At 28.3% G+C, this 27729-nt stretch overlaps 1 protein-coding gene across 3 annotated transcripts in view; it reads left to right on the forward strand.

Annotated features, from left to right (window-relative positions):
- mamo (maternal gene required for meiosis) overlaps positions 1 to 27729 on the forward strand; it is a 595590-nt gene that overhangs the window by 51952 nt on the left and 515909 nt on the right. The gene's annotated exons all lie outside the window — the stretch shown is intronic.

The following is a 27729-nucleotide window of genomic DNA, read 5'->3' on the forward strand; positions in this document are numbered from 1 at the left end:
CATTCCGTTTGTAATTTCTACAGTTTTCATTTGCGACCCCACAAAGTATATATATTCTGGATCCTTATAGATAGCGGAGTCGATTAAGCCATGTTCGTCTGTCTGTCGGTCTGTTGAAATCAATTTTCTGAAGACCCCAGATATCTTCGGTATCCAAATCTTCAATAATTCTGTCAGATATGCTTTCGAGAAGTTTGCTATTTAAATCAGCAAAATCGGTCCACAAATGGCTGAGATATGAGTAAAAACCAAGACAACCTCGATTTTTGACCTATATCTGGATTACTAAGACATTAATATAGACATATGGATATCTAATGATAGATATTTCAAAGACATTTGCAACGACGTATATAAGACCATAGTAAGTTGGACCTACAATGGGTCAAAATCGGAAAAAAAATGTTTAACAAAAAAAAAATTTAAAAAACTAAAAAAAAAATTTTAAATAAAAATCGAAAAAAAAAATTTCCAAAAAATTAAAAAAAAAACAACTGGAAAAAAATTAAATTTTGTTTACCTAAAAATATTTAAAATTTTGAAGTATAATTTGGTGAAGGGTATATAAGATTCGGCACAGCCGAATATAGCACTCTTACTTGTTTAAAAATAAATTTTGACACTCCGTAGGACCGCCACATCTAAAAAACCATAAAAAGATCGAGCATAATTAAAAGCAAATAGAGATAACCTACACATGTAAGCGTATCCTACACATGTAAGCGATCTTCTTAAGCACATTTATATTTTAAATTTCAGCTCATTCGGATGGATAAATGGATTTTTGGCGATTTTTTTTTTAAATTTTAAACTTGAAGTGACCAACTTTGAGGGGCAAAGCACTGGCTCGAAAACTCGAAAACACCTCAGCTCTAACCATGCGTAACAATATCTGCAATAGTTCCCGAGATACCGAATTATGTATTATGTATGCATAGTGACAGGATGCCAAATCAGGCCAAAAATAAGTAGTCTTAGGAATTGATGTAAATTTCGGTATTTATAGAGCCTTTTGTAACAAATATTTGGCTTCTTTTGCCGCAACTGCATATTGCTTGTCATACCAAGAAGTTTTTGGGAAAACTTTTGGGTCTTAAACTTTTCTACAATATTGTCGAGGGAACGTTGCAGAAAAGTTCAGCAACATAAAAATATTGATCCGGAAGCTGCGAAAAATTTGCCAGAACTACTACGTTTCGTCATCCATTATGCAGCTGAAATATTTTTTGTATAAAATTTGACTTCAATTTCCGTGTTCTGTCTTTGATCTAAATATTTAGCAGAGTTCCTGACAGGAACATTTTGAGCCTTGTCTGTTCTTAAACCTGCATTGGCATTAACCTACCAAATAGTCCGAGTACTAAGCTAACCGGACTGTTTTCCTACCGGATGTGTTGGGAGCTCTTTTGAAAGTGCTTTCTATTTATTGGATTTAGAAACACATCATGTGGAAAATTCCTTCTACATGAACCAGGTTTTCTATCAACGTACAAGTTCTCCCGATACTGTTTAATAACATTGGTATCAGTTTGACGGCAGACCTTTGATTGTTTGGCCAACTTTTTGTAGGATCAAGTTGGATTTTGTTGAAAATATTTAATAGTTTTAGTACACAGTTTTTTCTCGTCACTCATTTTAATTAGATTAACAACAAATGATCATAATTGACATTAAACATAACAACTGACATGCTTTACAAAGGTAAAAGTAAGTCGGTTAAATGTTTTAATGAAAGACGGTTTTTTCGAACTCAGTCCTTATAACAAGCCACCATTAAGTTATCCAAGAACAATTGCATACTTCATCTTGTTATTGAATTCGAAAAATTAACCATAATTCTAATAAACATTATGGCTAATTGACATGTTGCTTGAAACCACAACCATTTTCAAAAAGAAAAAAAAAACACCAGTCTACCAATTGTCTGAGCAGAGCAAATAAATGACCACTTACATAAACTGTGTAATGTAAATAAATATATATAATAATAAGCCATTTAAAAATGTAGTTACAAATAGTATTTTCTGTATTAAACAACCATTTTGTAATTGCAAAGACTGTAACTGTACGACGCGTTGTAGTATTCAAGCGTAATACAGCCTGCAGCAGCAGTTGCAGCCGCCAGCCACAGTTGCTGTTGCAGTAGCAGCAGCAACTTTAACTTTCGAATTTTGTGGTGACTTTGCTGTACTTGTATTCTGTTGAATTTTTATTAGGTTTCCTGGGTTTTAAATTTTGTGTGTGTGATATTGTTTGTTGTTGCTTTAAACGTGTATTCCCAAATTTTTGGCAACTTTTTTTCTTCTTGCTGTTGTGCTGTGCTGCGTCTTTTTCTTGTTGTATTTTTTTGGGTAGATTTTTGCAAGTTCCCATACTTTGTTTCAACGATTTGTTTAATATTAAGTGGCTGCAACAAACAGCTAGCAAGCAGACGGTCATGCAGAAATACATACACACGCATACCTTACACACTTACTTACACTCTCACTTACGAGGTTAGCGTGAAAAAACTCTTCAATTTTACTAAAATCTTTAATATTTTCAATTGTTTACTTTGTGTAAAATAGGTTTACATCATGTAAATAATGCAATTGTGGTTTATTAATACAGATATTTCTTAATTTATAAAGATATTTTAGAAATTCATAATTATTTACATGAGGTAAACAATGAAAATTAGTAATTTTCTTAAAAAAATAAAAAAGAAATATAATAAATGTCAACATTTGTAACATTTTACAATGGGTAAAAAATGTTTACCTAATGTAAACAATGTAAATGTGGATCTATTGTCAATTAATGATGATATGTTGAATATTTTCAATAATTTACACTGTGTAAAATAAGTTTACTTAATGTAAATTTTTTAATTTCCTTGTATTGATTGAGTAAAGTTAAGATATATGTAAATTTTCAATGACATTTTGAATATATTCAATTGTTTACATTATGTAAAAAATTTATAAATATATTTACAGTATGTAAACAATGTAAAATATATTTACATAAGGTAAACAATAAATATTCTATGACATTTTGAATATATTCAATTGTTTACATTATGTAAACAAATATTTACATATGTAAATAATGTAAATTAGCATTTTTTTCTTTCATAATTTGGATAAATAAGAATAAAAGTTAATATTTGCCGATATATTTAACATTTTTAATACTTTACACTAAGTAAAATATGTTTACATAACGTAAACAATTAATTTTTCTTGTACAAATTGAGTTAAATTAAAATACATGTGAATTTGCTGTGATATGTTGACTACATTTAATTGTTTACATTATGTAAATATATATTTACAATATGTAAATAATGTAAATTTCTAGTTTTTTCTTTGATAATTTATATAAATGAGAATAAACGTTAATTTTTGCCTATATATTTGATATTTTTAATACTTTACACTATGTAAAATATGTTTACATAACGTAAACAATTAATTTTTCTTGTACTAATTGAGTTAAATTAAGATATATGTGAATTTCCTGTGAAATTTTGTATATATTTAATTGTTTACATAATGTAAACAATGTAAATTATAATTTTTTTCTTTGCTAATTTGGATAAATAAGAATAAACGTTAATTTTTGCGAAAATGTTACATATCATTTTTAATACTTTACATTATGTAAAACATGTTTACATAATGTAAACAATTCTATTTTCTTTTATTAATTGAGGTAAATTAGAATATATGTACATTTGCTATGAACTTTGGAATATATTCAATTGTTTACATTATGTAAACATATAATTACAATATGTAAATAATGTAAATTAGCATTTCTTCTTTTATAATTTAGATAAATAAGAATTAAAGTTAATATTTGTCGATATATTTAACATTTGCAATACTTTACTTTATGTAAAATAGGTTTACATAACGTAAACAATTCTTTTTACTTATACTAATTGAGTTAAATTAAGATATATGTATGTTTTCTATGATCTTTTAAATATATTGCATTGTTTACATTATGTAAACAATGTAAATTAACATTTTTTTCTTTGATAATTTATATAAATCAGAATAAACGTTGATATTTACCGATATACGTAACATTTTTAATACTTTACATTATGTAAACATAATTTACATAATGTAAACAATAAAATTTGTTGTACTAATCAAGCGACATTTAAATATTTATAGATTTTTTTATGATATTTTGACTATATTCAATTGTTTACATAATGTAAACAATGTAAATTAGTAATTTTTTCTTTGATAATTTAGGTAAATAAGAATAAACGTTGTAAACATAATTTAATCAAGCGACATTTAAATATTTATAGATTTTTTATGATATTTTGACTATATTCAATTGTTTACATAATGTAAACAATGTAAATGAGCAATTTTTTCTTTAATAATTTCGATAAATAAGAAGAAACGTTGATATTTACCGATATATGCAACATTTTCAATTCTTTACATTATGTAATTATAATTTACATAATGTAAGCAATACAATTGTTTGTATTAGTCAAGCGAAATTCAAATATTTGTACATTTTTTATGAAATTTTGAAAATATTCTATTGTTTACATTATGTCAACAATGTATAAATATATTTACAATATGTAAACAATGTAAATTATAAATTTTCTGTTGATAATTTCGATAAATAAGACAAAATTTTAATATTTTTTGATTTATGTAACATTTTCAATACTTTACACCATGTAAAATATGTTTACATAATGTAAACAATTAAATAGTTTGTTTTAATCAAGCAACATGCAAATATTTGTATGTTTTTGTTGATGGGTGTATAAGTTTACTTGTTTACATTAAGTAAACAATGTAAAAATATAGTTTACACCATGTATACAATGTAAATTTGTAGAATGATGTTGATATTGTTGATATACCTGAATATTTTTTACGAGTTTAGGCCATGTAAATGATTATAATTAAAATATAAAAAGTTTTCCTATCTACCATGTAAATCTCTTAATTTCTAAAGACTTTTTCAATTGAACCTCGTATGCAATACACGTAAAACTTCAGACAGCATTAGCTTTGGTAGTAAGAGAACCCCCCCAAAAAATACATATCACATAAAAAAAGAAGCAATGCAAAGAAAGAAGGGTTAAATTTCCATTAACCAAAATATGATGCAACTGAGTAAACATTTGTAGGAATATGAGAATAATATACAAACTACTACTTGCCACAAGTACTTGAACATACAAAAACACGCATACACATGTAAACAATTGTAAAGTACGTCTGTAATGTAGACAATGTCATGTTTTTGGGTATTTTTTTTGAAAATTTTTGGCAATTTTTTGTTTCATTGTTTTCGAAAACTCTTACCCTTTTTTTTGGGAACACACACTCATATTGCCGAAAAATAAACCACACAAAAAAAAAACAGAACAGAACCTCTTGCGTCTGGTGTGGCAAGTAAGCCCTCTTTTGTGTCTAAAGTGTTTGCTTGTGTTTTGTTTTTTGTGTTTTACGCATTTCCGTTTGTTACAATTCATGACACTTTCCTACTATACTCGCGGGCCCCTTTCTTCTCTGGGCTACAAAATATTTTTACGTCGCTATGTTTTTTTTTTAATTCATTTAAATGTGTCTCTGTGTTTTTTTTTTCGTCGTTTTACGAAAATTTGACCTTTTTTTAAAAAACGTTCGCATTTTGTATTCGTGTAAAAAGTAAAAAAAAGAATATCTGTCTATAATAATCGATTTCAGGTATCGCTGTAGTCATGATGTCATGTTGCTTGTAATGTGCGTATATTGCTGGGTGTCTGCTGCTGTTGCTGTCATTGTTATACATACGTACATGCTGCATGTGACCACGTTGCCATGTTTGCCTCTTGCAAATGTCTTTCTATACACGTCAATAAACATTTTTACACATTTTAATAGAAATAAAATTGCATTTGAATGCATCCATACAAGTGGCAGACAGTGTAAAAAGACAAAAACAAATAAAAAATCTAAAAGGCAAAATAAAAGTAGAGAAATTTTTTTATACTTAAAAAATAAAAATAGGATTATAAAGGAAAACCATATACAAATTTGAAGCCTGTGTGTTTTTGTAAAATATAAAAGATTATTTAAAACAAATAAAGGAAATCATAAAATTTATTACCATTTTTATAAATGTTGTTGATTTTAAATTGTTTACATAATGTAAACAATGTAAAATAATTATAATTAATTAGTACTCAATGTAATTATGAAATTTGTATAAAATTATGAATATTTTACATAATGTAAATTTCTAGCTCTGCTGACTTTTTGAATGAAACACAGATTTTTGTTTGAAACATCATTTTATTTTTCAACATACTCTCTTTTGAGCTTTATACATTTTGTCCAACTTATCTCCAATATTTTTATCCTTTCCAAAAAATAAGATTTGTCGAGATATTAGTTTGAGAGATGATTTCATCGTTGGAGTCAAATAGTAAACACATTGAAACTAAGGTAGCCAAAAAATTAGATAAAAATATTGTCAATTGTGTGCGTGACATGCTGTTAAAGTCAAATATTTTATGTCATTTTATAAAAAATGTGATTTTTGTAGATTTGATCAGAAGTTAATTATAACACAGAGGAACAAAATTGTCATTTTGGTTTGGTGCCGCTGAAAATGTTTTTGATAAAACATGGATGTGACATTTCATAGTCGAAACTATCTTTAGTTTTTTTTGAGCAGCTCTTGTTTTTAAGATATCGCGGTTTTAATTTTTTTGGTTTTTCTGTATTTTTTATTATTTTGATTATTTCATAAATGGAGACTAAAATTAAAAATTAATTTTTGTACTGGTATTTTACACAAAATTATCTTTTCTTTGACATCAATTTTGTTTATCTAAATTTCAGGATATATTGGTGATATCGCAAGGATGTTGAAAATTAACTTTTTTCAGTTTCATCCTTATAAGTTTCACCTATGGTAAAATGGTTCAAATTTTTTTCACTATATACAATAAAAACATATCAATAAACTAATTTATATAAAAATATTGAAAATTCGCTGAAAATATACCAAACTATTTGGCAAATAACTCAAAGATTTACAATATTTTTCATGTTTTTCGTATTAAAAAATTATACAAATGTTCGTAACTTGAATGTTTTACACCTGCAAGATTATACATAAACTAAAGATTTAATCAAAAATGTTTTTTTGCTAAATATAATTTTTCTTGTTATATTATTTCATTATGGCTAGTAAGATGAGATGCTGTGTTAAATATCCTAATATGTTTTCCTACATTTGTGGCGAATATATATTAAAAGATCAGCGAAAATCAATTACATACACTGTTCTCCAATTGTATTTTGATTACTTTGGTATTCAAATTCGCAGCTTAGACAATTCCTGGATATATAATGTAGAAATAAATCTATATGTTTGTAAAAATTAATTTTTTTCTATAAAATACTAGTGTTTTTAATAAAAATTTTAAGATATTTTCACCAAAAACGCTGTAAATCACGTAAATACAAAATTCGCAATATTTTAAAAACTTCAAATGAAGTATTTATATTGCTGTAGTTAGATTTAAATGTGTATTAAGAAATAAGACTAATGACAACCTAAAAATTTATTTATAAAAAAAATAGTTTTTTAGGATGTAAAATTTCGGGATATTATCTAAATATTTCATTAAATTTTTAACTAATTTTTCATTTTAATTAAAAACTATGTTCGCTATAATGCTTTGAATGTTCAGTGCTAAATTTTTATTTAAAATTTTCATAATACACAATTTTATTAAGGATAAAGCTAAAAGAGTCAAATTTCAACTTTCCTGAAAGATCAGACAAATATGCCAAAACATCCATTAGAATTATTATAGTCAAAAGAAGCATATGTTTACGTATACTATCCTCATGCTAAAAAAATTTCACATTCTTGCTGCATTACCCAAAATTTTTAAGAAAAACACAAAAAAAAGGGTATTCAATGAAAGTATAAAAACCGCGATATTTCGAAAACGCGAGCTGACTGTAAAAAAACAAGTATAACATAGTAATGAGGGTTCATCAGCTTGTACAAAACGTAGTTCAAATCTCTGTTCCGCAGTGTAATTGGATGATTTTTTGTTATGTTGGTAGGATAATAGTTTTTAAGAACTGGTATGATTTGTCACTATACCGTTTATACTGCTGTATTATTCAATTTTATCTCAGGTACTATAATTTAGTCAAATTTCAGTGGAATAAAAGAGCTTAGGGTCAAAAGGGGTTAAACAAATTTTACTACCAGGAGAAAGGCCAAAGTGTCCTCTTTAAGCCCATATATACTTGTTGACTTGTTTTGACCTTTTTGTTGAACACTTTTTTCATTTGACTGAAATTACTCCCACATTTTTTTCTATTTTTATTTTACCTGTTCATATGGCTGGCGCAAAGTACGCAATTTTGAAGATATTGCGATAAAATGTGGTACATACAGTTTTTTCGGCCCGAGGACGTAGCCTATTGAAAATGACTGAAATCGGTCCATTTTTTCACCTAGAACCCATACAAATGTTCTCCCGAAATTATACTTCATCGGTCGTAAATGGTTAATTTATATAGGTGTCTACACAAATTTTGCTCCAAATAAGTTTTATATAAACTGAATTGAATTGATAAACTGAATTTTATGATGATCCGTCCATAATTGGTCATAGCGCCCATATTAGGCCCGCTTCCAAAAATCACTTTAACGAGCATAAATCTCTTAAAAATGTTGGTATAAACACAAAATTCAACAGAAATAACTTCCATATGGCGATAGGTATATAATTAGTAATAACTCCCATATAATGCCCTCTTCCGAAAATCATTCACGAAAATAAATTATAGTGTAGGGTATTATATGGTCGAGCTTGGCCGAACATACTTCCTTACTTGTTGTCTGCCTATAACATTTTTATAAGTAAAGCTAATGCAAAAAATAAAAAAATCAGCATTTTCATACTAATTCCATTAAAAAATTAAAAGTTCAATTTTAACCTTAAATTGCTCTCTACATATTTTAATATAAACACAGTTTTTTGTAAAAACTCTTGTCTCTGTAGAGAATAAATTTTTTATGAAAATAAGGAGGTTTAGATTCTTCTTTTTTTAGAATATCATTACCAGAGCTATAAATGAATCATTCATTTTTGAATTAATTCGCGAATTATTCATGCACTGAATTAGCAAATTTTGAATTAATACTTTTCACATAAAATAATTCAAATGAATTTGGCAAAAATTAATTGCAATTCATTTCCAACTTAAATGAATTGCAATTCGTTTCCAATTCAAATGAATTTGTCAAAGTGAATTGTAATTCATTTCCAATTCATTTGAATTGAATTGATTTTGAATTAATTCAAATGAATTAGAAAAAAGAATTAGCAATTCATTTCCAACTTATTTGAATTCAATTGATTGAAATTTGTCAGGTAGCGGCAGAATAGGAATTGAATTATTAGGTGTCGGCGAAAATCCTATCAAAATAGAAAAATTTTATTTGCTAAAAGAAACACACATTTTTATTTATCTGCTCTTGAATTTGATGGATTGCAACTCACTTTTGATTTCATTCATTTCAATTGCAATTTATTGTTCAAGATCAATTCAATTCAAAGGAATTGAAAATGAATTGCAATTCACTTTAACAGATTCATTTGAATTGAAAACGAATTGCAACTGCTTTTTAAAAATTCATTTGATTTGAAATTCATTTCTGCCTAATTATTTTGAATTGATTCAAATTTCATTCAATTCTTTTTTTGTTGTGAAAAGAATTAATTAAAAATTTAGCTAATACGTAACGAATTAAAATCGAAAAAGAATGCTTCATTTATAGCTCTGATCAATACCCAAACGTCTGAACCAAGCCAGCTTGTCGCCCAATTCTAAGTGTATTAAGTAATCTATTGTCCATATCTGATAGGTCTGCCAGATAGTGCACATTTCTTTAACCTTCTTGCATATGCTTTATTACCAATAATCACCATCAATCCCTTAACGTTGACAGTCATATTTAGACCACTAGCCGGAGTGAACACAGCCATAAATATTCAGACAAATACCTACTATGTGAGCAGATTTGTTAGTTATTCTCAGCATCTGAGAGCAGATAAAAAAGGAATCAATTGGGTCCAAAATCGTATCAAATTTGAGGAACAAACGTCAATATGTTCTGGAAACATTGGTTTCATTGTCGAACAACTCGCCATCTCGTTAATATATGTGGATCATTGGAAAAATATTCCCGGAAAATATAAATTTTTTGAACCCACCTAAAAAAATATAGGGTATATGAATTTTGTCATTCCGTTTGTAAGAAATCGAAATATTCATCGCAGACCCTCAAAAGTATATGTATTCTGGGTCGTTATGAAATTCTAAGACGATCTAACTATGTCAGTCTGTCTGTCTGACCGTCTGGCTGTTGAAAACACGATAGTACCCAAACGAAAAGGAGCTAGCTGGCTGGAATTTTCCATATACATTATAAAAATAAAGTAAAATCTATGTAAATATATAAATGTCTTTGTAAGTTTGTTTCTTGGTTTGTTTATTTGTTTGAGCATCACGCCTAAACGGCTGAACCGATTTTATTGAAATTTGGAACGTAGATAGATCCTTACTGGGAATAGGCTATATATTTTTTATTTTACTACGACAGTGGTAGCGAAGCGCACCGGGTCAAGCTAGTAGTTATATAATAATCCATGATTCTAAAAAATTTCCGAATAATTTTGATACATATTGTTTAAAAAATTCTAATTCCTATAGCTTTAACGGAAAAATGTATTTTAATTAACTTATTTAGCTTCGTTACATTAGAGTAGAAAATTAGATAATCTAATATATATGAAATTAAACTCTGGAATTTCAGGATCGAAATTATTCGATCCTGAAATCCCGTTAAATTTCTTTGAGGCTTTAGTTTGTACACGCTTCGTGCATTTAAAATTTTTCACAAAATTATTTAATTAAACTAATGATATTATTTTCTTTCTTTACAGGTATGTAACCAATATTATTAAATAATTGCAAAAGGTATTTATGTTTATATATTTCTAAATTAAATTTTCTCTGTCTAAAGTAAATTTTAAATGATCATTATTTACACAAAAATATTCTCCTGAGTCTTGAATATAACTCTATAGAATGTCATACAATTCCGTTCACAAGTGACTGAGAAATATTTTAATTCTGAAATTCTAGAAAAAACATTATGTACAGAAAATGTCATTCTTGTGGTCCTTCGAAGCATGTGGTGGATGAATCGTTCTCCATTATATGAAAGCTGTATGCTGAGATCTATGTCTCAACATAGAGATATATGTATATGAAAGACGCTTAGTTATTCAGGCATATTAGTTATTCTTACATTTTTAGTAAATTAAAACATTTTGTGCCATCTCAACATGTTATATAAGTGGCAATCTAACTTATTCAAAAAAAAAACTTTCAAATGTTTTTATTTTCTTAACCATAATTAAAATACACAAACTGTAAAGGAAGAGGCCTTCCTTTTGATAATTGTCAAAGGATACACAAATTCAATTAAAAGCTTAATCAAGTAATTAATTAAATTACAAAAAAAATATAAATACACCAGCTTAAATAAAAGAACAGTTGCCAACATCAGAGAAGAACTAGAGACACAACAACTTTAGTTTTATTTTACATAAAATCAAACAATATATTTTTATAAAAAAAAACAAACGTAATTTCTGTGCTGTTAATGCTGGGCTGTTGTTATTTTCTAAAGGATTATATAAAGTATTTATAATATTTGTCGAGTGGCGCATACAAGAGTTTAACATTTTATGCAATTTTATTTTATTTTACAAAAAAATATAAAAAAAAAACTGCAAAGAGAACTGAAAAACAAAAGTGAAAAGATGCTAACAAAAATACGGCTGTTTTATTTCTTACTTTGGCGGCATAACGTTTGTTGTTGTTGTTGTTGTGCATGTTTCATTTGTTTCTTTACTGCTGTTGCGTTCAAGTCCTTCTTTGTGCCTTGACGCGCTCTCTTGAGTTTTTAAACTACTTAAGTATTAACTGTAACTATAATAACAAACTCTCAACGTCAACATTAAATGTAACAGCAGCAGTCGAAGTAGAAACAGCAGCAACTGCAAAATGTTTATAAAGAAAATCAACAGTGTGGTTTGAAATTGGGAGAAAAAACTGTTGTAGACAACATTTTCTATAGAGGATGTAGTTCTTATGACAAGAGATATGTTCTTTATGACAAGAACTACAACTTTGCCTCAGAGAGTAAATCAAAATTAGTAACGGTTTGCAAGATATGAGCCTGAGAAAATGATCACTTTTTTGCAAAAATGACACCAAGGCCCCAAATCTTTGGGGGCCCATAAAAAAGTGCATGACTTTGGGCAAAACTGGGAGACACGGATCTTATATTTTTTGGTCTTTTATCGCATTGCATCAGTATCGCAAACTAATCACAGATGCGCATCAAATGCAGCGCAGTGATGTATTTCCGAAAAGGCCCTATTCATGCAAAATATATGAAAAAAAACGTTAAAATTCTTCAATGGGAGCAAGGTTTGTAGAACTTCTGAAGAGTAAATTTAGGTTTTTTATATAAGTATTTGATATTGATGGAAACCTTAGCACTTCAATATTGATATTTTAGTAAAATTAAATAATTTTATACATTTTTCGGACAACACTTACCTTAAAAACTAAAAAAATTCAAATATGGTGATTTTTCATGAAGAAAAATATTAAATTTGAATTAATGTAAAATTTTAACGGTTAAAGATATCATAACACAATTTGGAACTAATATAGACTCAAATATCCTTAAATTAATGGCATTAGAATTTTTGACATTTTTTATTTTTAAATACCGAAATTCCTAAAACGGGGAAAATGTGTTCCAAAAACTGATTTTTTTTTAGAAAAGTTCATACTGTGATGTTATTTACCGTGTGATAGTAAAAATACTTTGTATGTTTTCAAATAACATATAGGGTTATATAAATATGGAGCTTTTTTTGCAGATCGGTGCTTTGAGTTTTTAGAATTTTTCACTCAAACTTAATATTTTTTATTAAAAATTGGCCAACTTTGTATAGTTCTGGGGGGTTTTGTGTCCCCTCAAGTGAGCCAAATTTTACTTAACAAACTTTTGTATTAAGTTCTCTTTCCGGTTCATATATAGATCCCGAGATACCGAATTATTTCCAAACAAAAAAAACCTTTGTAAACCACTGTGCAGTGGCGCTATTTGAGTTTTTTCGATGCAAAAATCATAACTTTTGAACCAAATGAGATAATCAAAAAATTTAAAAAGCATATGATAGATAATTGATCAACCTTTGAAATGAGTGTTTGAAAAGGGTACTACGCCTTTCAGGTGCCTACTAATGGGTTAGCAAACTTGAAATTTGTGGAAAAATCAATTTTATCGGAAGTTAAATAAAATATTTTTTTAATATTTTTGATTTTTTATGTTTCTTTTTAGGATTTAAAATTATTCCAGAAAAGATTTAAAATTTTTTTATTTTTTAAAAAATTTATTTTTCAATTTTATGTAAAATATTCCAGAAAAGATTTAAATTTTTCTTTATTTTCTTTTGTAAAATATTGCTCACAATTCGTATATCTAATGGGTTTTTACGGTTATCTGTCATAAATTGCCCAAAAATGGAACCATGTCTTTTTTCAAAATTGTTACTCTATCAAAAAATGGGACAATGAATAATCAAAGAACTTATTTTGTAAATATGGCAAATATAGAAATTGATAGTTTTTTTTTATTTTCCATCAAAGTTGAGAAATATTGAAAAAATTTATAGTTTTTAAATATCGATTTACCTGGACAAATACAATGCAAACAGTACAATTTTCTTTTCTTAATAAATATATCCATCAATAGAATCAAAAATAATGACGATCCGTTACCTATTATTCGAGATATTGTATCTGAAAGCGGACCAAATTACCTAGAAATGGATTGAAAATCAGTCAACTTTGAAGGACTATATTTTCTGAATCAAAAATCTCATTGCAATAAGAGTAGCATATTTGAAATCGTTAAACAATTTCCTGTAAAATATTCAATATTTTTTGCAACATCACTTGTTCTTCGGGCGCCACTGTATGTCGCACAGAGGGATGGCTTCATACATTTTTTTTGCAAAAATTATAAGGAGTGGTCGTAGAGCGCTGAAATTTGGCAATGAGAATTATATGGACCAAACTAAGAAAAAAATAAAATTTTATCAAAATCGACCACGCCCAACGCCCACTGCCCATACAATCCAAATAGATATTTTCGCATAAAATTTTTTATATCCAAGTAAAAGTCTTACGTATGCTAAGTTTTATTAAAATCGGCCATGCCCACCGCATACCGCCCATGCAATACAATTTTGTGCAAAAATTATAAGGAGTTGTCGTAGAGCATTGAAATTTGGCACCGAGAATTATATGGACTAAATTAAGAAAAACAAATAAGAGTGCTATATTCGGCTGTGCCGAATCTTATATACCCTTCACCAAATTATACTTCAAAATTTGAAATATTTTTAGGTAAACAAAATTTAATTTTTTTTCCAGTTGTTTTTTTCATTTTTTGGAAAAAAAAATTTTTTCGATTGTTATTTTAAATTTTTAAAATTTTTTTTTTTAAATTTTAAATTTTTTTTTTAAATTTTAAAATTTTTTTGGTTTTTTCAATTTTGTTTGTGAAAAAAAATTCGGGTTAAACATTTTTTTTCCGATTTTATCCAATTGTAGGTCCATCTTACTATGGTCTATATACTTCGTTGCAAATGTCTTTGAAATATCTATCATTAGATATCCATATTGTCTATATTAATGTCTTAGTAATCCAGATATAGGTCAAAAATAGGTCAAAAATCGAGGTTGTCTTGGTTTTTTTCCTCATATCTCAGCCATTTGAGGACCGATTTTGCTGATTTTAAATAGCAAAATTCTCGAAAGCATGTCTGACAGAATTATTGAAGATTTGGATCCCGAAGATATCTGGGGTCTTCAGAAAATTGATTTCAACAGACAGACAGACGGACATGGCTTAATCGACTCCGCTAGCTATAAGGATCCAGAATATATATACTTTATAGGGTCGGAAATGAAAAATGTAGAAATTACAAACGGAATGACAAACTTATATATACCCTTCTCACGAAGGTGAAGGGTATAAAAATTAAATTTTATCAAAATCGTTCACGCCCAACGCCACAATCCAAATAGATTTTTTCGCATAAAATTGTTTATATCCAAGTAAAAGTCTAGAAATTTGGTACATACATTTATTGAAACAAAAAAGGAACGCATGTCGAGTTTCAATAAAATCAGCCACGCCCACGAAACCCATACATAGATAAGATTTTTTTTTATATTCGTTTATTATTCGGTAAAAAATGTTAAATTTTCATCCTGTCCCTAAAACTTCCGAAAACTATTTTATTTTTAATCGAAACAAGACACTCCCTTTCATTTTATTAAAAAAAAACTTGGGGTATAGTGGGGCTACATTTTTTTTCTGCATGGAAAATTCAAAATAAAATAATTTTTAGAGACTTATAGGTTTTGGGCACATCTTCTTAACGGTTTATGGTATCCCCATAATTTTTTTTGTTGATGTAGAAATGTTATATTTTTCAAATATGTTAAAGGTAAATGGTATTATCAGAAAAATTATACATATATAAACCATGGAATTGCGTGAAAATATAAGTAAATTTTTGCTTAACACCCTTATAGACTTTACTTCAATTTTTATACCCTACACCACCATAGTGGGGAGGGTATTATGCGTTTGTGCAGATGTTTGTAACGCCCAAAAATATTATTCTAACACCCACCTTAAAGTATATCGATCGACTTAGAATCACTTTCTGAGTCGATTAAACGATGTCCGTCCGTCCGTCTGGTTGGCTGGCTGGCTGGCTGGCTGGCTGGCTGTCCATGTAAACTTTGTGCTACTCTGCGCACAAGGTTTACAATTTTGAAGATATTTCGATAAAATTTGGTACATATTATTTTTTCGGCCCAAGGACGAAGCCTATTGAAACTGGATTAAATCGATCCATTATTTCACTTAGGCCCCATACAAATGTTCTTCCGAAATTGGACTTTATCGGTCATAAATGTTTAATTTATATATGTATCTCCACAAATTGCGCTCCAAATAAGTTTTATATATACAAAATTCATGTCACCAAATTTTGTTACGATCGGTCCATAATTAGTCATAGCTCCCATATTGACCCGCTTCCGAAAATCACTTTAACGTGCATAAATCGCTTAAAAATGTTGGTATACTCACAAAATTCAACATAAATAACTTTCATATAGACATAAATCACACGACCTAATGTCATGGTGATCGGTCCATAATTGGTCATAGACCCCATATAAGGCCCACTTCCAAAAATCACTCAAAAATATAAATTATTGAAATTTTAAAAGAAAAATGTTTTTACTCTTTTACTTAGTGTAGGGTATTATATGGTCGGGCTTGACCGACCATACTTTCTTACTTGTTTAAAAATAAAATACAATTTTTCTTAAAAATTGAATTTTTTACACCAAAATCCCTCTGTGTGTCATAGTGGAACTTTTTTTCGATGGCATTTTTGTCCTTACAAATCGGTCCACCCAATAAACATAAGGTGATAAGATTCCCCTTCTTATCTGCAGTTTCATGTTTTGGCTTTTTAAAATCCAGTTTTAAAAACCCAAAATTTTATTTTGTTTTGTCTGCCACTGTCTGCCTAAGTTGTTTATTTGTTGCAAACAGGCCGCGGTAGAAAGGGTTTTCATTTCGCTACTTGTTTTTGTGAGTTTTATTCTTCGTTTTTTATTTTTTTGTTTATTTTGTATTGCAAAATATATTTTTGTTTCTTTTGAAACAAGGCGTAAAGCAGTAAACAAGTATGTATGTGATGCAAATATAATACAGAAAAAAACATATACATACAGCTAAAGGAAACTAAAACGCATCGCATATAAAAATATGAAATGCAAGTGCTCTTGACGCGTTTACAAAAGGAATAAAATATACAAATACACACACACTTCTTTATTCACCCACACACATGCATCCTAGTGTATCCTTTGGGGGTGAGGGGGTGTTGAGAGAGAAAAAGAAAAGCGTAAAATGCTACGCAAGCATAAAAATAAACAGAATCGTAAATACACACTCGAATACACTGGCACTCGCACTCACAAACACACTCAAACTCATTCACACACGTGTGGCAGTTACACATTTACATTAAGAAATATCGTCGTTTTGTATAAGAGTTGGCAAAAAAGCATAAAATAAATATGTATATGCAGCTATAGATGCTGCATCACAAACAAAACGTGCAACAAAAAAACAAAAAAAAAGGAAAAACACATTACACAGCGTAATGCAAATGTATGTATGTAAAGTGTGAGAGTGTAGGCACTTGTAATACTTACGCATTTGTAAAGGAATTCATAGAAATTCAACATAAGAAAACTGAAACGATGCACACAAACAGAAAGAAATTAAATTTATACACTAACACTGATGATGCTAAGAAGGTTTTGCATCTTAGAATGCAATTGCTGCAAATGTAGCAGCATTTTCTATGCACACATACACAATTATATATAAATACATGCACTTAGTAAGACAGTGGGAGTAAATGTCACTTTTTAACCTAATATTTACAAATCAGAATTCTTAAGTTGTATTTTTCAGTACAACTTCAAACATATTAACCTTTATTATTAGGTATATGACTTAAAAATGTGAGATTTTTGTAAAATATTTAGCTTTTATTTTGAAAAATTTGTTCAATATAAATACAGCGTTTGACAAATCAATGGAAACTTTCCCAAATATTTCATTAGTAGCCTAATATCTGAAATAATTTTATAAAAAATTTTAACATTTTTGTAGTATTTTATTTGTATACTTTTATTAACTTAATTTAACAAAAAACAAAGGACATAATTAAATTCTGAAAATGAGAAAACAAAATTAAAAGATTTCTTTATTACCGCATTGACAAAACAATGGAAACTTTTATAGGTATTATTTTAACAAATATGGTTTAAACTTTGCAATAACTCAATACACATCGACGATGCATTGAACCAATTAAACAGTCAATGTTCTCCTTTGAAAAAATTTTGGCATTCCCTTATAACCGCCTCCGATAAATCTTCCTTCCTGGTGTAATTTTGGGTACTTATTTTACGATCTACAATTTCCCATAGATTTTCTATGGGATTGAGATCTGGCGATTGGGCAGGCCACTTCAAAACACGTACCTCATTGGATTGTAACCACTCGGTTACAACTCTAGAGGTGTGTTTCGGGTCATTGTCGTGTTGGAATCTCCAAACTGGGGTCATATTTTCCTCAGCGTATGGATACATAACATCGTTTAATATGGTTCTGTATCCTATACCTGTCATGGTATCTTTTATAATATGAATTGGGTCCATACTTTGCCCTGAAAAACATCCCCATACCATAATATTGCCACCGCCAAACTTTACAGTCTTATTTGTGTACTTTGGATCTAATCTTTTTCTCTTTGGTCGTCTTACAAATGTTCTCTTCCATCACTGTCTCTTCAATTGTATTTGGATTCGTCGGAAAAGAGGACAGTTTAAATGATCCCTGGTAAATTGTAGACGAGCAGAACGGTTCTTTTTAGAAATGATTGTGTTTATACCCTGCACCACCATAGTGGGGAGGGTGTTATGCGTTTGTGCAGATGTTTGTAACGCCCAAAAATATTTGCCTAACACCCACCATAAAGTATACCGATCGACTTAGAATCACTTTCTGAGTCGATTAAATGTCCGTCCGTCCGTCTGGTCGGCTGGCTGTCCATGTAAACCTTGTGCGCAGAGTACAGGTCGCAATTTTGAAGATATTTCGCTCAAATTTGGTACATATTATTGAAACTGGCTGAAATCGGTCCATTATTTCACCTAGCCCCCATACAAATGTCCTTCCGAAATTGGACTTTATCGCTCATAAATGTTATAAATGTATCTCCACAAATTACGCTCCAAATAAGTTTTATATATACACAATTCATGTCTCCAAATTTTGTTACGATCGGTCCATAATTAGTCATAGCTCCCTTATATACCCGCTTCCGAAAATCACTTTAACGTGCATAAATCGCTTAAAAATGTTGGTATACTCACAAAATTCAACATAGTAAACTTTCATATAGACACAAATCACACGACCTAATTTCATGGTGATCGGTCCATAATTGGTCATAGCCCCCATATAAGGACCACTTCCGAAAAACACTCAAAAATACAAATTTGTTTTTTTATATGTATTTAATGTTTTTTATTAAATACATATAACATTTGGAAATTATTATTAACACTTCTCGAAAAAGTGGTTCTTATTTTCGTGAGTCTACTATATTTCTATTTATATAAAATATTATTTTAAATTATGACTTGAAAATAAATTTATTCGAGTTCTAGATTATTTAACAATTATTGATTATTTAACAATTATTGATCGAGTTTGTCATTCCGTTTGTAATTTCTACAGTTTTCATTTGCGACCCCACAAAGTACATATATATGTTCTGGATCGTTATAGATAGCGAAGTCGATATAGCTTTGTCCGTCTGTATGTTGAAATCAACTTTCCATAGACCTCAAATAACTTACATAAATCAATATATGGCAATTCTTCCGGCTCTTCCGGTTACTATTTAAAATCGGCCCACAAATGGCTGAGATATAAGGCAAAAACCGGGACAACCTCGATTTTTGTCCTATTTTTTATCTATATCTGGATTACTAAATCATTAATATAGACAATATGGATGATAGATATTTCAAAGTCCATTGCAACGATGTATAGAAGGCTATAGTCAGTTGGACCTAATGGGTGAAAATCGGGAAAAATATTTTCTAACCCGAATTTTTTTTCACCAAATTTTTTTTTTCACTAATAAATTTCAAACTCAAAATCGGGAAAAATATTTTTTTTTTAAATTAAAACAAATTTTGTTCGTTAATAGTTGAAAATTTTTTTAAATTTTTTATTCTTTTTTTAAATAAATTTTTTTGAGTTCTCGAATATTTAAAATTATTGATCGAATAATTTTTTATTTTAAACTGAAAATTTTTGTTCATTCGAATAAAAATATTTTTTTTTTCGATTATTCGAATAATTTTATTCAAAGTAAAGTATAATTGAAAAATATTCAAATATCAATAATCAAAGTTCAAATTAAAAAAATACCCAAATTTGAATAATCAAAATTTAATAGCTTGGTTAAACAAAAATGTTGAGAATCGATTAATTGATTAATCTGAATGTTTGATTATTCCCTATTACAATTTTTTTTCAACAAAAATGTTCATCAAATTCTTTTTCAACAATTTCTTCCACCAAATATTTTTTTTAATATTTATTTTTTACTTGGTGAAGGGTATATAAGATTCGGCACTTTTTAATTTTTCAATTGCACCCACTGTAACTCAACATGATTAGAAATACAACTTTCACAATAAACAGCAACGTTTATGTCGATAAACTTTTCAACATTCATATAGTAGATGATGTACAAGTGCATCAGTGTTTTTGAGTGAGTTTAGCTGTGTGTATGTTTTATATTTGTGTCTTTTTCACTTTGATCCTTCTTTAAGTTTAGTCAAGTGATTTGTCTTGTTGTTTTTTTCTTTTTTGGTTTGAATAAAGAACGCATTGCATTCGTCCCATAAACGAGTACAACTCATTGTAGGATAAAAAGTGAAACTTAACAAAAGTATTTTATGCTGTTTTTTTCACAATTGAATTCATAACAAGAATCTATTTGAAAACGCATCCTTACACTCCTAGCAGCAGCCAGTAGAATAATGATGTTATGGACACACAAAGCTTTGTTTGTCGTTAAGAAAGTTAAAAGAGAGCGAAATGAAAATATAGAAAAAAAAGAAAAGTGTTTTATTATTTAGAAAAATATGAAATCAAAATAAGAAAAAGAATTGGAATTTTAATTTTCTTCTTACCTTGACGACAAATAAAGCTTTTGAAATCATGAAAAAGAAACTTTCATAAATTTTTTTTGAATTTAACTTGAAATAAATAAAATTTCAAAAACAACTTCTATATATTTTGAAAGAAAAGGCTCACTTCGAACTTTGTGCGAAAATATATATTGGAAAACTATTGCTAATAGCACACGTTGTCCAATAATTGTTTAAATTGGGTTTCTAAATGTAAAGATCCAAGATCACTTTTTTGCAAATTGATCTTGCTACAGATGAATATTTTCTATTTTCATTTCTGGGAAATTCTACATCTATGGCTATTTGTGATATTTATTGCCTTTGACTTGAATTCATTTATATTTTCCCTTTAACAAATTTGAATTTCTATTTAGTCTTTAATATTATTGATTAAATTAATTCATTTTGTTGCCATTGTTTCAGCTATAATATGAAAAAAGAAAAAACGTATCAACCTCATTGATTGTAATTAATTAGAATCTACTACTGCATGCGTGCTCAAGTGTTTGTTGCACTTAAATTTCTATGCATGCTAAAGTAGAAACAAAGCGAACAAAACATAAAAAAATAACTGAAATTAAAAGTATCGTATGACATAAGGCAAAACAATAAAAAAAAACTGTATACTTAGTTGCTATGACAATAATAAAGCTCAATGAAAGCTTTTTAAGTTTTGCCACAAAAGCTTTAAGGATAATTTACAAATGGTGTTTAAAAAGCTTGGCAAATTATTGAAACACAATTAATTTTACATTAACTAATAATTTTGCAAACTTTGTTCCTTTTTAATGTGGAATAGTTAAGACATCAATCCATTTGATGCTTGATCCTTTTTCTAAATATTATAGATGTTGGCTTATCTGCGACTGCTACCGAAACCTAGTAACGTTTTCATTTTAAAACTAATTCACATACAAATAAGGACTGAGATCGAAAAATTCTTAAAAATTCATCCAGGCAGTTTGGAGGATTTGCAACTCTTGGTGCAAATAACACATTATTGTTCTTGTACCACTTGTACCTTGCTAACCATAGTGACAGGATGCCAAATCAAGCCAAAAATAGGTGGACACATTAAGAAGTCTTATGAATGGAAGCATCCTCTTTTGTAAACATTCCTTGATGTAAATTTCGGTATTTATAGAGCCCTTTGTAACAAATGTTTGGCTTCTTTTGCCGCAACTGCATATTGCTTGCCATGCCAAGAAGTTTTTGAAATTTTTTCTGCTTTTGGTTCCTAAATTTTTCTACAACATTCCCTCGAGCATCAGCAACATAAAAATATTGACCCAGAAGCTCCGAAAAATTATCCAGAACATACGTTTCGTCATCCATTATGCAGCAGTTACATTTTTTTTTATAAAACTTGATTTCAATTTCCGTGTCTGTCTTTAACCTCTAAATCTTTTGTTGAGTTCAAGTCAAGAACTTTTTGAGCCTTGTATGTTTTTAAACCTGCATTGGCTTTAATGTTTCGTACCAAATATTCCGAGTGCTGACCTAGTCGGGCTGCTTTCCTACAGGAAATTTTGGGAGCTGTTTTAAAAATGCTTTCTATTTATTGGCTATAGAAACTTCATGTGAACCATTCCTTCTACCTGAACCAGGTTGTCTATCAACGGATAAATTCTGACGCTACTGTTTAATAACATTGGAATCAGTTTGACGGCCAACTTTTTGTTGGATCAAATTGGGTTTTGTTGAAAATATTTAATAATAACTTGATAAAAAAAAAATAAAATAATAATCGGGTAAAAAGTTTTAATCAAAAACGTGTGTTAAGAATTTTTCGATCTCATTCCTTATTGTGGTTATCATCTATTAAAGACAACATTCGTAAAAATCATTCTGTTTCGAGCAAACATCCAACACCAGTTATTCTCCAATATGAGAAACAAGTGCCACAATTATATTTTTGCCTCGTAAAGGCCAGAGCCACATTCGACCAAATATTGTAAACTAAGGGACAACTGAAATTTCGATAGATAATCTTCTGTAGAAAATCTTGTGTATAACAGTTTTTTCTATAGAAAATCTTGTGAATAACAGTATTTCCTATAAAAAATCTTGAGAATAACAGTATTTCCTATGAAAAAGCTTGTGTATAACAGTATTTTCTATGTAAAATCTTGTGTATAACAGTATTTTCTATATAAAATCTTGTTTATAACAGTATTTTCTATATAAAATCTTGTTTATAACAGTATTTTCTATAGAAAATCTTCTGTATAACAGAATTTTCTATATAAAATCTTGTTTATAACAGTATTTTCTATAGAAAAGCTTTTGTATAACAGTTTTTCTATAGAAAAGCTTTTGTATAACAGTTTTTCTATAGAAAAGCTTTTGTATAACAGTTTTTCTATAGAAAAGCTTTTGTATAACAGTTTTTCTATAGAAAATCTTATTTATAACAGTTTTTCTATAGAAAAGCTTTTGTATAACAGTTTTTCTATAGAAAATCTTGTTTATAACAGTTTTTCTATAGAAAATCTTGTTTATAACAGTATTTTCTATAGAAAATCTTGTTTATAACAGTTTTTTCTATAGAAAAGCTTTTGTATAACAGTTTTTTCTGTAGAAAAGCTTTTGTATAACAGTTTTTTCTATAGAAAAGCTTTTGTATAACAGTTTTTTCTATAGAAAAGCTTTTGTATAACAGTTTTCCTATAGAAAAGCTTTTGTATAACAGTTTTTCTATAGAAAATCTTGTTTATAACAGTTTTTTCTATAGAAAAGCTTTTGTATAACAGTTTTTTCTATAGAAAAGCTTTTGTATAACAGTTTTTTCTATAGAAAAGCTTTTGTATAACAGTTTTTTCTATAAAAAAGCTTTTGTATAATAGTTTTTCTATAAAAAAGCTTTTGTATAATAGTTTTTCTATAGAAAAGCTTTTGTATAACAGTTTTTCTATAGAAAAGCTTTTTTATAACAGTTTTTCTATCGAAAAGCTTTTGTATAACAGTTTTTCTATAGAAAAGCTTTTGTATAACAGTTTTTCTATAGAAAAGCTTTTGTATAACAGTTTTTCTATAGAAAAGCTTTTGTATAACAGTTTTTCTATAGAAAAGCTTTTGTATAACAATATTTTCTATAGAAAATCTTGTGTATAACAGTATCTCCTATAGAAAATCTTCGGTATAAAAGTATTCTATATAGACAATCCTCTGTACAACCACTTTTCTACAGAAAATCGTCTGTATAATAGTATTTTCTTTATAAAATGTACTGTATAACAGTTTTTCTTTAGAAAATTTTGTGTATAGCAGTATTTTCTAAAGAAAAACTTGTGCATAACAGTATTTTTTATATAAATTCTCTGTATAACATTTTTTTTTATAAAAAATCTTCTGTATTACAGTATTTTCTATATAAAATCTTCTGTATAACAGTACTTCCTATAGAAAATCTTGTGTATAACTGTATTTTCTATAGAAAATCTTATGTATAACAGTTTTTCTATAGAAAATTTTCTGTATAACAGTATTTTCTATATAAAATCTTTAGTATGAAATTTTTATATATAAAAACTTCTGTATAACAGTATTTTCTATAGAAATTCTTGTGTATAACAGTATTTCTATTGAAAATCTTACGTATAACAGTATTTTCTATAGAAAAATCTTCTGTATAACAGTTTTACTATTGAAAATCTTGTGTATAACAGTATTTTCTATAGAAAATCTTGTGTATAACAGTTTTTCTATGGAAAATCTTGTGTATAACAGTTTTTCTATAGAAAATCTTCTGTATAACAGTTTTTCTATAGAAAATCTTCTGTATAACAGTTTTTCTATAGAAAATCTTCTGTATAACAGTTTTTCTATAGAAAATCTTCTGTATAACAGTTTTTCTATAGAAAATCTTGTGTATAACAGTTTTTATATAGAAAATCTTGTGTATAACAGTTTTTCTATAGAAAATCTTGTGTATAACAGTTTTTTCTATAGAAAATATTGTGTATAACAGTTTTTTTATAAAAAAATTTGCGTATAACAGTTTTTCTATAGAAAATCTTGTGTATAACAGTATTTTCTATAGAAAATCTTGTGTATAACAGTATTTTCTATAGAATACGGTGTGTATAATAGTTTTTCTATTGACAAGAATTTTTCAGACCGAAAACGAAACGGCCCTAATATTTGGCCACAAATTATTCGGCCTACTTCGAAATATACCAAAGTTTTCAAATGTCCTATTAATGTCCAAAAAAAAAAAAAGTTTTTGTTTGATGCTTGGACATTTCACAATAAAATATAATAAGTTTTTGTATTCTATTAATTATATGCAAAAGTTGTTTCTCTCTTAAAATTCCATAATCTACGTTTACGTCCGATTTTCGGACTAATCCGAAACTAAATAGTCAATTTTGCCTTCAACGATTATTTTTATCCAAACATAAGTATACGCAGAGAAAAATCATGTTTGTGGTAAATAATTTAAGAGCAACATATTGCGATCAGATCTATGATTGTAGTGCAAACATATTATGATCATAATTAGTATCATAGACTATCATATTATTATGATCAAATATAGACGTAATATGATATCGTACGTAATAGTAAACATAGTATGATCCAAAGCAATCATAATGTAATCCAAAGTAATCATATTATAATTGAAAGTAATCTTGTTATCATTTAAATTAATCATATTGTTCAACAACATTTTATCCTGTGATCAGTGGTGAGAACATATTTCAAATGAATTCTTATCCCATTTTTGCTCTACAGCCAGTATTAAAAACTGCGCTCCTGCTTAGAAGAAAAATTTTATAAAATTCTTTAACTATGATTTTTGCAGACGTCTGGTATTATTTATGGCAACAACAATAATAACAAAAAAATAAAAATAAAAAAAAATTATACATAAATTTGTGTAGTTGTAGTTGTTGTGTATATTAATTTTTGCATTGCGTTTTAGTTTTTAATTTTTCATAATTCTATGATGTGCTTTATAGACCGTTTTTCAGTCAGTCAGTTTTCAGTTCACTTTGGTTTTGTTTTGTTTGGTTTGCTATGATTTTGTTTGCTGTATATGTTGATGATGAACGAAAATGAAAAATAAAAAAACAAAAAATGAATAAAATATAAAAAGTTTGTTTATTTGTGCGGTTTTTAATGACGGAATTCCTGGAAAAACACTTGGCAAATATTTTCAGTTGCTTCTTATATGAAATGTGCATGTGCAGCGTAGCACCACAACACGATTAAGACACCAATGGTGGACAGTTTTAATTAACAGGCCAACACTTTTTGTGTGTGAAGTTTTTCAAAATTCAGTTACATACATTTATATGTATATTTTCCTAAGAATTTTATTTAAAATTAGCTATTATTGGAAATTGTTTTTATATTTAGTTGTTTGCAAAAATAATTCCCTTTACATATTTTTTGTAAAAAGTTTTATAAAAGAAAGTATTATTGTGATTGTTGGCTTATTAGCCCTCTTAACGTTTCTTCTACTTGAAATTCTTTTAGCTGTCGCTTAAAGCATTTTTGCTGCTACTGCTGCTTTCTTTACTACTACTGTGTGGCAAGTTATTGTTTGTGTTGGCTTAATGAAAGATAATTCATGTTGAAGTTTTCTGTTGTGTTTTGTGTTTTTATTGTTGTCTTCTATGACTGTAAATGTCAACGTTGTCATGCCAAGAATCTTGTTTTCTTGTTTCCCTCTACACCGTGCTGGCTTCATGGTGTGGCAAGTAAAAGAAATCTTAAACAACAAAAAAAAGTAAAATTGCACTAACGCAACTTTGTATTATGGAAATACTCGTACGTATGAACTGAAAATATAGCTTATCATCTCATCTTATCTTTTAGCTGTGTTATATATTTTAGTAGGGAATGGTTTACACTAGCCGAGATTTTGCCACGACTTTATGACATTGCATCTTCGGGTAAAAGACAATAGAAGATCCTCGGCGACAAATTAAGGATATGCAGAGAAAATTGTCAACGTCGTTTTCAAAAAAAGTTAAGGGAAACGCGTTCATGAATCTAGGAGCGACAAAGTCACTTATCTTGTCGTTGACACAGTTACAATTAGAAAATCCTTTAAATGCATATTCGCCCAAAACATGATATACGATCGTTTCCATCATATTGTCGTAAACGATTATATGAGTGACAATATCGTCTATTTTTTACTCGGCGTTTATGTGGGCGGCAATGCCCTAACAATATATGCGACAAAACCTTTCATTCATTAATGACATGAGCGACAATGTATTTGATTTTGTCGTCAACGACTTACTTGTGTATAACAGTATTTTCTTTAGAAAATCTTGTGTATAACACTATTTTTATATAAAGTCTACTGTATAACATTTTTTCTATAGAAAATCTTGTGTATAACAGTATTTTCCATAGGAAATCTTCTGTATAACTGTTTTTCTATATAAAATCTTCTGTATAACAGTTTTTCTATAGAAAATCTTGTATTTTCAATAGGAAATCTTCTGTATAAGTGTCTTTCTATATAAAATCTTGTAGTATTTTCTATAGAAAATCTTGTGTATAACAGTATTTTCCATAGGAAATCTTCTGTATAACTGTTTTTCTATATAAAATCTTCTGTATAACAGTATTTTCTATAAAAAATCATGTGTATAACATTGTTTCTATAGAAAATATTGTGTATAACAGTATTTTATACAAAAAATCATGTGTATAACAGTTTTTCTATAGAAAA

The sequence above is a fragment of the Calliphora vicina genome, chromosome 4 (genome assembly GCF_958450345.1).
Source record: "Calliphora vicina chromosome 4, idCalVici1.1, whole genome shotgun sequence".
NCBI lineage: Eukaryota > Metazoa > Arthropoda > Insecta > Diptera > Calliphoridae > Calliphora > Calliphora vicina.